Here is an 11,810-nt window from a genome sequence, read left to right as displayed (position 1 = left end):
TTTTGTTTGATTTGTTCATTGCAAACAGCTGAAAGTCTCTAAATTTTGACAATAAACCTGATTTGCAGTGGGGGTTGAATAATTTTGATTGCAACTGTGTGTGTACGAGACATTAGACATTGGGTGCTGAGTAACTTCTGCCCACTTAATTCTAACAAGCCTGAAATACTTCTATTGGGGCCACAGGCAGCTAGAAGTAATATTTCTGATTATGTAAAAACTCTGGATGGTTCTGTCAGCAACATCATAATTAGGAGTGAAAGACCTTGGTGTAATTATTTATTATCTTATTTGATGCTCATGAATGGTCTCAACCCACAGTACCTGAGCAGACCTTATTTCTATTATGATCCACAAGTCTGCTTCAATCAAAAGGTGCAGGTTCTTTATCAGTACCAATGAATAATTAAGACTCACCAACAAGCAAGGGTGAAGCTTTTTTCCCTAAAAAAAAATAACCATAGAATAGCCTTCTACAACTTTTTTGTTGATGGTGAAAAGGTAGGACACTTTATGTCCCAGGGGGCCCTCATGCCTTCTGGCACTTCCTTTTAGTTATGCTGTCATAGCCAGACCTGCTGGAGTCGCTGCCTGCACTCTCTCACAATGTACACCCCTTTAAATCACTGTAGGATAAGATCATAGCTAATAATCTGTTCTCTCATTCTGTTGAGATGTAGATGTACTCCTGCTGCCTGATGTAATGTTGCTGTCTTATTCTGACACACTTCTAATACTGTGACTCCTCTTACTCTCTGGACCTGCCTGATTTATCCTGATACTACTTCTTGGAGCTTCTGCACATGTGAATCACCTTCTGCTGCTGAGGATGGTCCAACATGGATACCTTAAAGATTTGCACTTTCCAAATACAGTTTATGCTAAATATCACCCTTGATATGCAAACAATTCTACATGGATAATGTAAGAAGAGCTACAGTAATCATAAAGACTGTCCTGTACTTATTCCAGGAATATAGTTATAGAAGAGTAATAATTTATTATTTTACTATCCAGCATCACTCAGAAGTGGATAGGTTCCCTTTTGAGTCTGGTTCCTCTGAGTTTTTTCTTACCACTGTTGCCAATGGCTTGCTCATTAGGGATCTAAATCTGAGATTGTTGTAACACTGCTTTCTGACAGTGTCTATTGTTAAAATCACAATACAGATAAAATTGTGCTGAATTGAATAAATCTCTAGCAACTTGTGTTCTATTAGGGCATGGGAGTGTTGTTTGCAGCAGCTATGTCATGACTCATCTGCACACACACACACACACACACAGTGTACACTTAAAGTATTTTCTTCATACTTTCCTCCACATGAGCTGATTAAGTTAGCTTTTTGAAACATAACATATAATGTAGGATATGTTTTTCCCCATTTTAAATGCTGAATTAACCTAGCTAAACTAATTAATTGCTTTGGTTGTCAGTAATGGCTTAATTAGCAAGGTAAATTGGTTTTGATTTTTTATTAGTTAAGCAACACTAGCTATGATACAGGCTACTTAATATTTGACTTGGTAAAAAGCTGTATGACTTCTTTATTCTTTAGTCTGGGCCCATCTCAGGAACATCAGGCAAGGCAGGAAAGCACCCTGGATGGGTTGCCAGTCCATTTCAGTGCACAATGCACACATACAGTACATTCACACACTCATTCATATTTATGGAAGTTTAGCATAGCCAATCCACCCATCTGGAGGTGGTCAAAAATCAAAGAGGACGTGGAGGAAACCCATGTGGACACAAGGAGAACATGGACAGAAACTCTAAACCAGTGGTCACCAACCTTGTTCTGGAGATCCACCTTTCTGAAGCCTTTAGCTCCAACCATAACTGTGCCCACCTGATCATTTAATCATTGCCTTAAGAAGTTCTTGATCACCTAAAACTAAATATGAATAAATGTAAAACAGTGTTAGATTTTGTTTGGAGATGAAACCTTCAGGAAAGTAGATCTCAAGGAATGGGGTTGATGACCACTGCGCTAAACAAACAGCAATGCTACCTGCTGCCAGGGGCGCCGCTAGGGTTTCTGGGCCCAGTGGCTAATTTGTACTCCGGGCCCCAAGCCTCAACCCACAAATTATCTTTTCTTATTGCCATGTGTACAAACAATCATCATCAATAAGCATAACAATTATTAAATATTCAATAAGAGACTATAAAGAACTAAATTTGAACAGTTTATTAAATTAACTGAAATGATATTAAATCATATTATATTATATAACTGAAATAATAACTATATACAAATAACTATATATACAGTACAAATAATATACATTGTATGTACAGTTTTTCCTCGAGCCAGAGGCAGTGCGGATGAGAGAAATGTTGGAATGGTAGTTAGCTAATAGGCTCGAGCTTTTCACAAATAAAAGGCGGAAGGCTCTTCCCTTCAACACGGACTCTCATTGTATGTGATGGCCCGCAGAGCTTTAGGCGGTTTAATTAGCTCAAAAAGCAAGTAAGCCTTTCATGTTTAAAATTAGACACATACCTCATTTGAAGGGATGGAAAAGTCCTCGGGACTTAGTACCACATCATTGTGTAGATGCAAACTGCTTTCATGAGCAATTCTGATGTCCACCTTTCTTCAATTCTCATAGCTCTCCCGAGAAAACGCACTCGAACTCTTACACCACTGAAACAAACACCTCCGACCCATTTGAACGCCTCTCATCTACTACATCTGTAGGAGAGCACCACGTGCTGTCATGAATAATTAAGAGACAGCATCTTCACATAGGATAAGAACATGCAGGCTCATGAATAATTATGAGGCACCGACAAGTCATCTAAGTACTATAGTACATTGTCACGTCACTGCCTGTGACCAAGATTTTAAACCAGGAAGTAGAAAATAGCGGAAAAAAGATCAAAATTAGCCAGCTTTCTCCTACAGTTAAAATTAACAGATGCTAAGCTTGTCTTTTATAATGTGCGATACGAACACATCTGTTTCAGTCAATACTAAAATGTAGTTTAGTATTTCATGACGCTTTAAATCGATCAATATTCTGATTCAATGGGGGGAGGGGGGGGTGACTTTCACAGGTCTTTTATAAACACACTAGTGGTTCATATGGGTTTCCTCTGGTTTCCTCCCAACAGTCAAAAACATGCCATTAGGCATTAGGTGGGTTGGCTACTGTAAAATGCCAATAGGTGTAAAAAATAAATTATATTTACTGAAGATGAATGAATGAATGAACGAATGAATGAATGAATGATCTACATCGACATCGTCGATATTATCGAATGAACTCCGCTGTGAAGCTGTTCTGGAATGTTCCGGTCAGGCGGTGGCGCTCGCGCTTACTGTGTGGTGTGTGCGTGTGTAACGTTTCTGTGGAGCAGCTCGCGAGGGTTTTGCGCCGTTTTTCCACCTCACGCACATTTTCTCCTCTCGAGGCAGAATGAATGTACACGCGGAATGTAGATACAGTTCAGGACAGGGGCGACGTCTCTCTGTCTGTCTCTGTTTCTCTCTTTCCGTGGCTAAGTAATTGGCTAAGGGATTGTGAAGCCATCGTTTTGGAGCTGTTGAAACATAGAGGGAGGAGAGGAACCGAGTGAAAAGAGGGAAAATAGGCTGCCCCCCCCCCCTGCACCCGAGAGTTACCTGTCTGTGGCTGCAGCGGTGAAGACATCTCGCTTTTCTCTTCCGTTTGCGAAGGGGAAAATGCTTTCGACTCGTTATCAGTGATACGATGTACGTCTCACTCGCCATCACTCGCACAGGCTGAAGAGGGACATTTCGAAGAAGGACGGCGCAGAAGGGTGAAGTAGGCTACGTTCCCCTTCGTCATTTTTACGCTTGTACGTTCTGGCAAAACGTTTTTGTTTTTTTCAACTCGCAGGGACGTTCGTTAACATCTTTCTTCAGCCTCGTCTGTTTAGAGCCTATATATATATATATATATATATATATATATATATATATATATATATATATATATATATATACCAGAAATGAACGCGCTGTGTTTCTAATTATTATGTGTGGAATCTTAATAGCGCGTTCGCCGTGCTCGCGCTCCACGTTCAACGTGTGTGTGTGTGTGTGTGTGTTTTGATCATTCCCGTCGACGCTTGTTGACGTCCATGCTGATCCTCCAGAAATGCTGCTTTGTAATGTCCTTCTGCATTTTTAATACTCACGCATGGTTTTCTGCTTATGCATGAATTATTCACCCACGAGGAGCTTATGTGGCAGTTAGTGGGGGGAGAAATCAGCAAATGCATTTCACATCTGGAGCATGGTCATGTATCTTAACTCATGTAAGACTATAAAACATGCACATGCAGTGATTGCCAGTGTTCAGCCTGTTCAGTACAGAGTTACTTTTATAATTCCTGTAATAGGGCCTGATGTAGAACTTCTCTTGCCGGTATAAAACGTTCCCAGATGTTTAATATGTCAGATATGCTGTCTGTTTACCACACGGAACATCCACGTATATGCACTGGTGCTATCACTGAAGTACTGCAAGTTCGAGAGATGTTAATGACCATGATCATTTATTGATAAGATATTACCACCAAAAACGACTACAGACCATTTCACTGTAATATGCAAGGCTCAAAGTCGTGAATGTTCCAGGTCTAGTAGCCACTCTTATTAATCATATTAGGCTAAAATATTCACAGAAATGAAGTATCTTTTAATAGAGTTATTAGCTGACGGCTGGTGTTGAATCTGAATAAATTTTCAATCTGAACCCCTTGTTTCTGTGTTAATGAGTCTCACCCTAGGTGTGAGGCAGAATGATTAATTAAGGGAGGGTATATAAATTTAGTTACAGTATAGTGTATAAGAACTTTGTGTGACACTTCAGTTTGGTGCAGGTGAATTTGAGACAAGTGTACAATGCAGATCATTTATTTATTTATTTATTTATTTTTTCTTTGTAGTCTGTGATAGTCAAAAGCTTCATGAGTCAGTCCTTCTGAGCGGATTTGAATGTTAATACAGAAACTCCCCCTGAGTTTATATGACTGGTCTCTTGTATTGCTGTGCTGTGACATGCTGAGGTGATTTAGGACACATGCTCCTTTCATTTACAGTACTAAAACTCTGCTCAGACGGGAATATATGTAAATAAATGAACATAGGATGAGCGAGTTTATATGGGGTTGTTTCTCCTGCAAATCAGGATGTTTGCATCACAATTGGTCATATGCTGTTTTATATTCATTAGTTATTTGAATATGGAGAACATTATTGGATCATTGATGATTATCTTTACTTATGTGGCAGCATCTAACATTAGATGATTAAGGACATATATATATATATATATATATATATATATATATATATATATATATATATATAACTGCTCATTCATTGTTTTCTAGAAAACTAAAAGCTTGCATATATAAATATAAAATGTCTTTATACCTGTAGCTGTCAGTTTAATTAGCCTGTGAGATCATACTCTACTAATTTCTCAGTTCAGGATAATATACATAGATACGCACAGTAGTAACAGTGATCAGAAACCCTTTTTCATTGCAAAAAATGTATCCAGATAACCAATTCCGCTACGGAATTGGTTAAAGAACAGTTTGTAATTTGGTCTGTAATATTGTCAAGGGAGGAAAGGAGAAAAATATTGACATGGCTGCGTTCGATAGAATGAAAATCCCTGAGTAACTCCTGCAAATAATGGAATGGAAGGTCCCAGTGTAAATCTAATCCTGTATGAATAGGATTCATGTTACCAACCTTACCAGAAACTCAAAACACTGTATCACTCATAGTTTGACAGACTACTTCATGACTAGTGTTTGTAGCACTCCTTTGCGCCATTACTCAGACCTTCTCTCTTCTGTAGTCCTGGCCTTCTATGTCTATTCCACAGCTTGTCACAGAATGTGGCTAAGAACCGTCCAGTTTCACAGAAAGAGGCAATTTGGCAGACCATCCACAGACCTCCAACTGTAGCCCGTCACTTACTTAAAGTTACTTGCTAGTAAGAATTTTTCTTTAAAAACTTTTTAAAATTATTCTGTGTGAACTTTTTTTCAGTCCAGTGACTACATCATGCTTCAAAACGCCTATTGTAACATGGTGTCCAAAATTTGTTTCCCACTGGAAACCAGCTCACAGACATACAGAGAGCCAGTTAGATTGCATGAATGAAGAACATCAGACACTCCGTGAGTTGTAGACAGAGCATCTAAGACTGATCCTACTCGTCTAGCTTTTATTTGTTTATGGTGATTTGGTGGCAGAAAAATGTTTTCATGATTTGAGTAGTTTGTTGAGGCAAAGCATTGATGAGTTATATTTTCCACATATAAACAAAAATATATATTTTTTCATTTAACTTTTACACATTAGTTATTTGTCGGCTCATGAAAGTTTACAAGAAATTATAGTGGAAATTTTTTTGACAGGAAAAACATTGCAGAAGTGTTATTTCACATCATTTATCACGTGAATCGCCTACAACAATCCATTAAAACGGCAGTGGGAAAAACAAGATACCAGTGGTGTACTGAAATCATACGTGCACATGTGTTGTCTCCATTCCCCCTAAAAGCTGTTCACATTAATAACTTGTTCTTAGCCTACCCTCTTAATATTAAACATATCTGGGTAGGAAGAATTCTCAATATTGTATTAGTCTTAATACAACCCCAATAAGAAAAAGTTGGGACAGTATGGAAAATGTTAATAAAAACAAAGAGGAGTGATTTGTAAATGTACTTTGACTTGTATTTAAACAAAAAATGTATAAGGACAAATTTGGTGTTTTACCTAATCAACTGCATAGTTTTTTTAAGGTAAACGTTTATTTTGAAATTGATGCATGCAACACGTTCCAAAAAAGTTGGGACAGGGCAATTTAGGGCTAGTAACTAATGTGACAAGTTGAAATAAGAGGGTGATGTGAAACAGGTGAGGCAATCGTCTAATCATAGTATATAAGGAGCCTCCAAAAAAGGCCTAGTCCTTCAAGAGCAAGGATGGGTCGAGGCTCGGCCCATCTGCCAACAGATGCATCGGCGAATAATCCAACACTTTAAGAACAACATTCCCCAAAGACAAATCGGTAGGATTTTGGGCATTTCACCTTCTACAGTGCACAATGTAATTAAAAGATTTAAGGAATTCGGTCAAATTTTGGTGCGTAATGGGCAAGGCCGAAAACCACTTCTGAATATGTACAATACCTCATACATCACTGTCTTAAAAACCGTCATGAGTCTGTCATGGATATTCTGACATGGTCTTGGGAATGCTTTGGTAAACCTTTGTCAGACAACACCATTCACTGCTGCATCCACAGATGCAAGTTAAGGCTTTACTATGCAAAGCAGAAGCCATACATCAACACTGTCCAGAAGTGCCACTGACTTCTCTGGGCTCTGTCTCATCTGAGATGGACAGTAGCACAGTGAAATCATGTTTTGTGGTCCGACAAGTCAACATTTCAAATAGATTTTGGACAAAACAGGCATCGTGTTCTCCGGGCCAAAAAGGAAAATGACCATCCAAGCTGTTATCAGCGTCAGGTCCAAAAGCCAGCGTCTGTCATGATATGGGAGTGTGTCAGTGCCCATTGGCATGGGTAACCATTGTGAGGGCAACATTAATGCAGAAAGATATGTACACATTTTGGAGCAATGTATGCTGCCATCCAGAGAAGGTCAACGCCAAACCACATTCTGCCCGGGTTACAAGCGCATGGTTGCGTAAACAGTGAGTGCGGGTGCTAGCATGGACTGCCTGCAGTCCCGACCTGTCTCCAATTGAGAATGTGTGGTGTATTATGAAGAACAAAATAAGGCAACGAAGGCCCTGTACAGTTGAAGAAATGCATAATGGATGAATGGGGAAAAATTCAGCTTGCTAAACTTAACTAACTGATGTCCTCAGTGCCCAAACCCTTAATAAATGTTATTAAAAGAAAAGGTGATGTTACAGAGTGGTACACAGGCGACTATCCCAACTTTTTTGCAGTGTGTTGAAATCAGTGTATATCTATTTTTTAAATTTAATTCACAAAGTAATTTTCCATACTGTCCCAACTATTTCGGAATTGGGGTTGTAGAATGAACCGTACCAGGTTAAATCATAATGTAGAATGCGAGTGGAGAAATACACAAGTTAAACATAAGGTTTGAGTAATTTTTAATGATTCAAGCCTTGAATTATGTAAGATATAAGCTCATAACAATTTATACAGTGCTTCATTCTGGAAATTTGCTGAGAAACTGCTAATATTAACACTTAGAAATAAGAAATAAGATTAACATTGACTACGTTTACATGGACAGCAGTAATCTGATTATTGACCTTACTCTGATTAAGATAATGTGATTAAGTTGCTTACATGAGTCACTTTTAGAATACTCCTATCATGTTCCCGTTTTACATGTTATAGAACGTAATTAGATTAACAGCCCACGTCATTACGTCACCGTTCCATGCCTCCGACGTCCCTCCAGAATTTCACGTATCAACATACAGTTCGTCTTCGTTATGGTACCGTATTCAGTTTTGGGTGTTTTTATTTAATTTTTTTTACGAACGCTTTAAGTGCAGTTAATTATTTGTCATGCTATACGTGCTAATAGACAACTGCTTGAAGCCGTGGGATGTGTCCCAAACTGCGTACTTGCTGTCTATATAGTAGCCGAGATACATGTATTTTTCCCCACTACAGGCCTATAGTAGGTAAGGTTTGGGACGCAGCCAAACTCTTTTGTTTGCCGTAAAATGTTGAAAACTGCCCTGTGTTTGTGTCCTTTCGCAAAATGCGTGAAAACTCTCACACGACGTTCATAATGTGATTAAGATGTTTACATGTCTGTAATACACGTCCATAATTCGACTAAAACAGGAGTACTCCACCTGTCTTAATTCGATTAGAGCTTAATTCAAGTATGACCTTAATTAGATTAAGGTAAGTAAAAATTGCTGTTTACATGGTAGTTTCTTAATCAAAGTATGGTCTTAATCGGGTTAAGAGTGGATTATTGTTGTCCATGTAAACGCAGCTAGTGTCAAAAACAGAAGGACTTACTCTTTTTGAAATACTGTTGTGACTTTGTTTTGTGATAAAGTATCAGCTAGTATCAGACTGGTCCATTGCCATGTTTTGTGAATATATGTGAGCGAGTGCTTAAGTGTCAAAAATTCGTCAGCATGTCTGGAAAAAATTGTTGTTCATTTACCTCCAAAAATATGCATCACTCCCCCCCCCCACTATCCTTATTAAGGCTCATTGTATATCATTACAGAGTTACTCTAACTGATCACCTTTACCTCATGATGAAACATTTCTATCCTGAAGAGTGAGGTGTCTTCTAGAATAACAATGCATAAGCAGTCACTGAATGGTCGAGTATTCAAATATTCTGTGAGGATAAGAAAAACTCCAGACTTCATTCATTTTAATGATTTAATAAAGGGAAATGAGGCAGACTGAAATGTTTGCTTACATGCTAAAATAACACTGAGGGAAGAAAAATTACATTAAATTCTGAAATTAAATAATAGAATATTATCAAATTATACCATCATGACCAACTGAGATTTCAATTAAGATGGTTTTTTTGTCACTTGTCACCTTTATAAGGTGTGTACCTAGCTGTGAGTAATCAATATTATAATGTAGCAGAGCATGTAAAAACTTCAGAATCTCTGTAAATAATGCCAAGTTCCTTACTGCTCCAGAGAGAGAAAGAGAGAGCTGTCAGTTACTTGCATTCAATTCAATACTTTCAACAACAGACCCGAGCAGTCTTGGAAATATTCTAATTGCACCAGGCATTAAGACTATTTATTGTCACCTTAAAAAACAAGCTCAGAAATATCAAGGTTTACTTAATTTCTGATTACTGCCGTAATCACATCAGCCATTTTGCATTTGAACTCCCTATCAATAAACATATTACCTCATACTGGATCACTAGGTCACAGACTAAGAGTACCATGAGTCTGAAAACCTTGTTGAAAAGGTTTGTAGAATATGAAGAACATACACCACTTTTTTAAATGACAAAGTGCTACTTTAAATACTATTTGAAGCGGTAAGTCTTTAGACGTCGTTTGGAGACAGCCAGTTACTCATCTGTTTGGACAGCCAGGAGACATTTATTCCACCAGCTAGGTGCCAGAACAGAGAAGAGCCTTGATGCATGTCTTCCTTGTATCCAAAGAGATGGTGGGTCCAACCGAGCAGTGCTAGAGGATCAGAGGGAGTGTGGTGCAAGGCAGTGTGTGTGAAAATGCATTAAGGTAGATGGCTGCTGGTTCATTTTTGGCTTTGTAGGCACGCATCAGAGTTTTAAATCTGATGCGGGTAGCTATAGGACCCCGGAGGACTGTAGCAATGAATTAGTGTGTGAGAACTTGAGAAGGTAGAAAACAAGTCGTGGAACTGCATTCTAGATTAGTGGCAGAGGTCAGATGGCACGCAGAGGCAGACCAGTCAGGAGTGAGTTGCTCCAAGACGTGTCATGTGACATCAGCACAACGCACCATGTGACGTCATTACAATGTGCATTCAGTCAGATTCTTCCTCGATTCAAGTGCATCGAACATGAGTACAGCTAAAAAGTCTCATTTATCAACCAACATCACTGTAAAAGATTCAAGCAATTTTCTGCAAAAAAGCACAAATTGCATACTGCATTGCAAATTTTGAAAAAATCAAGCATTTCTGGCCACAACAATCACAAAAAAACCTCAGCGAAATCCTGTACGGGTTGTCTAATGAATTGAGGCCTAATTATTGAATTGGATGAATTTCGGGAATATTTGTTGCAGCTCTATTTGTAACCTGTTTGCTTGCATTGTATGTGTAAGTCAAAATGAATTCATTTCAAATGAATAAAGATAAATGTAAGTCATTAAAAATAGCTGTTTTTTATGAAATTGTGCCTTGTTGGGTAGAAAAGCCATTAATGTTGTTGACACATTTCAAGGCTAAAATGGGCATGAACCAAAGTTTACTGTGGTTCCTGAACCATGGGCATGTCGACTGTACTGCAGAAAAAAAAGCCATTTTCTTTGAGAAACTTTTAGGAAAAATGTTTCTTATCCCATGTGTGTGTTTGACACACCTGCTTGTGCAAGAGCGTTTCATCATAAACACATTCTAGAGGGCAGATAATATTGTTGCCTTACTCTTGCTTTTAATTTGACGTTTCCCTTGTGTAAGCCTAACTGTTTTGCATTTATGCATATGGCAGCAGACAGTATACACTGAAATAAATTCAAATCAATGGACTCTCTGCATAAATGTTAGAGTTCTTTCGTTTCTGTTTTGCAATATACTTTCTGAAAACTGCTGGGAAGCTGGATGGATAGATGGATTTAAATCATTCTTTTTCTTTTCATTGTTTCTTACATTCAGCATTTCAAACAATGCTGCTCTTAGGTCTTCATCTGATCAGTAGCACAGATGAAGCCATTTTCTCCACATGTAGCCTAAACTAATGTGACTCTATTAGATCCAGCTGTCATCCGTATTGATATAAAATGTATAGGCAATGTGCGAGGAAGAGCAGAAGTTTGATTACTGTGAATCTCTTGCCTTTGTGTATTTTCCTCAGCACTACATTTTTTCATTCCATGCTCCAGTATCTCCATAGAAGCAGCACTCTGGTGTGAGAAAGGGTTGGGGGGGGGGGGGGGGGGGGGGGCGCTTGCTAGGCTGTTAATAATGACTTTGTGTCATAGCAGAGATGAAACTCTCACTCATCACAACCTGAGATTTATTTCGATAGCCCCACTACAGCTATTACTCACAGTCATTGAGCGGTCATCAGAAAA

General features: G+C 38.5%; 1 protein-coding gene across 2 annotated transcripts in view; it reads left to right on the top strand.

Annotated features, from left to right (window-relative positions):
* The first annotated feature begins 3,284 nt into the window (after nucleotides 1-3,284).
* Nucleotides 3,285-11,810, top strand: part of cntn3a.2 (contactin 3a, tandem duplicate 2) — a 91,427-nt gene continuing 82,901 nt past the window's right edge. Inside the window, exon 1 of one of the 2 annotated variants that reach the window (XM_053686477.1) lies at nucleotides 3,285-3,798. The gene's annotated coding sequence lies outside the window, so the exon portion shown is untranslated. Of the gene's footprint in view, nucleotides 3,833-11,810 lie in introns of both variants that reach the window. The other variant, XM_017486434.3, reaches the window with a different exon arrangement.

Source organism: Ictalurus punctatus, chromosome 15 (assembly GCF_001660625.3).
Source record: "Ictalurus punctatus breed USDA103 chromosome 15, Coco_2.0, whole genome shotgun sequence".
Taxonomy (NCBI): Eukaryota; Metazoa; Chordata; class Actinopteri; order Siluriformes; family Ictaluridae; genus Ictalurus; species Ictalurus punctatus.
The sequence above is the reverse complement of the archived record's forward strand: the minus strand, read 5'-3'. Positions and strand labels throughout refer to the sequence as shown.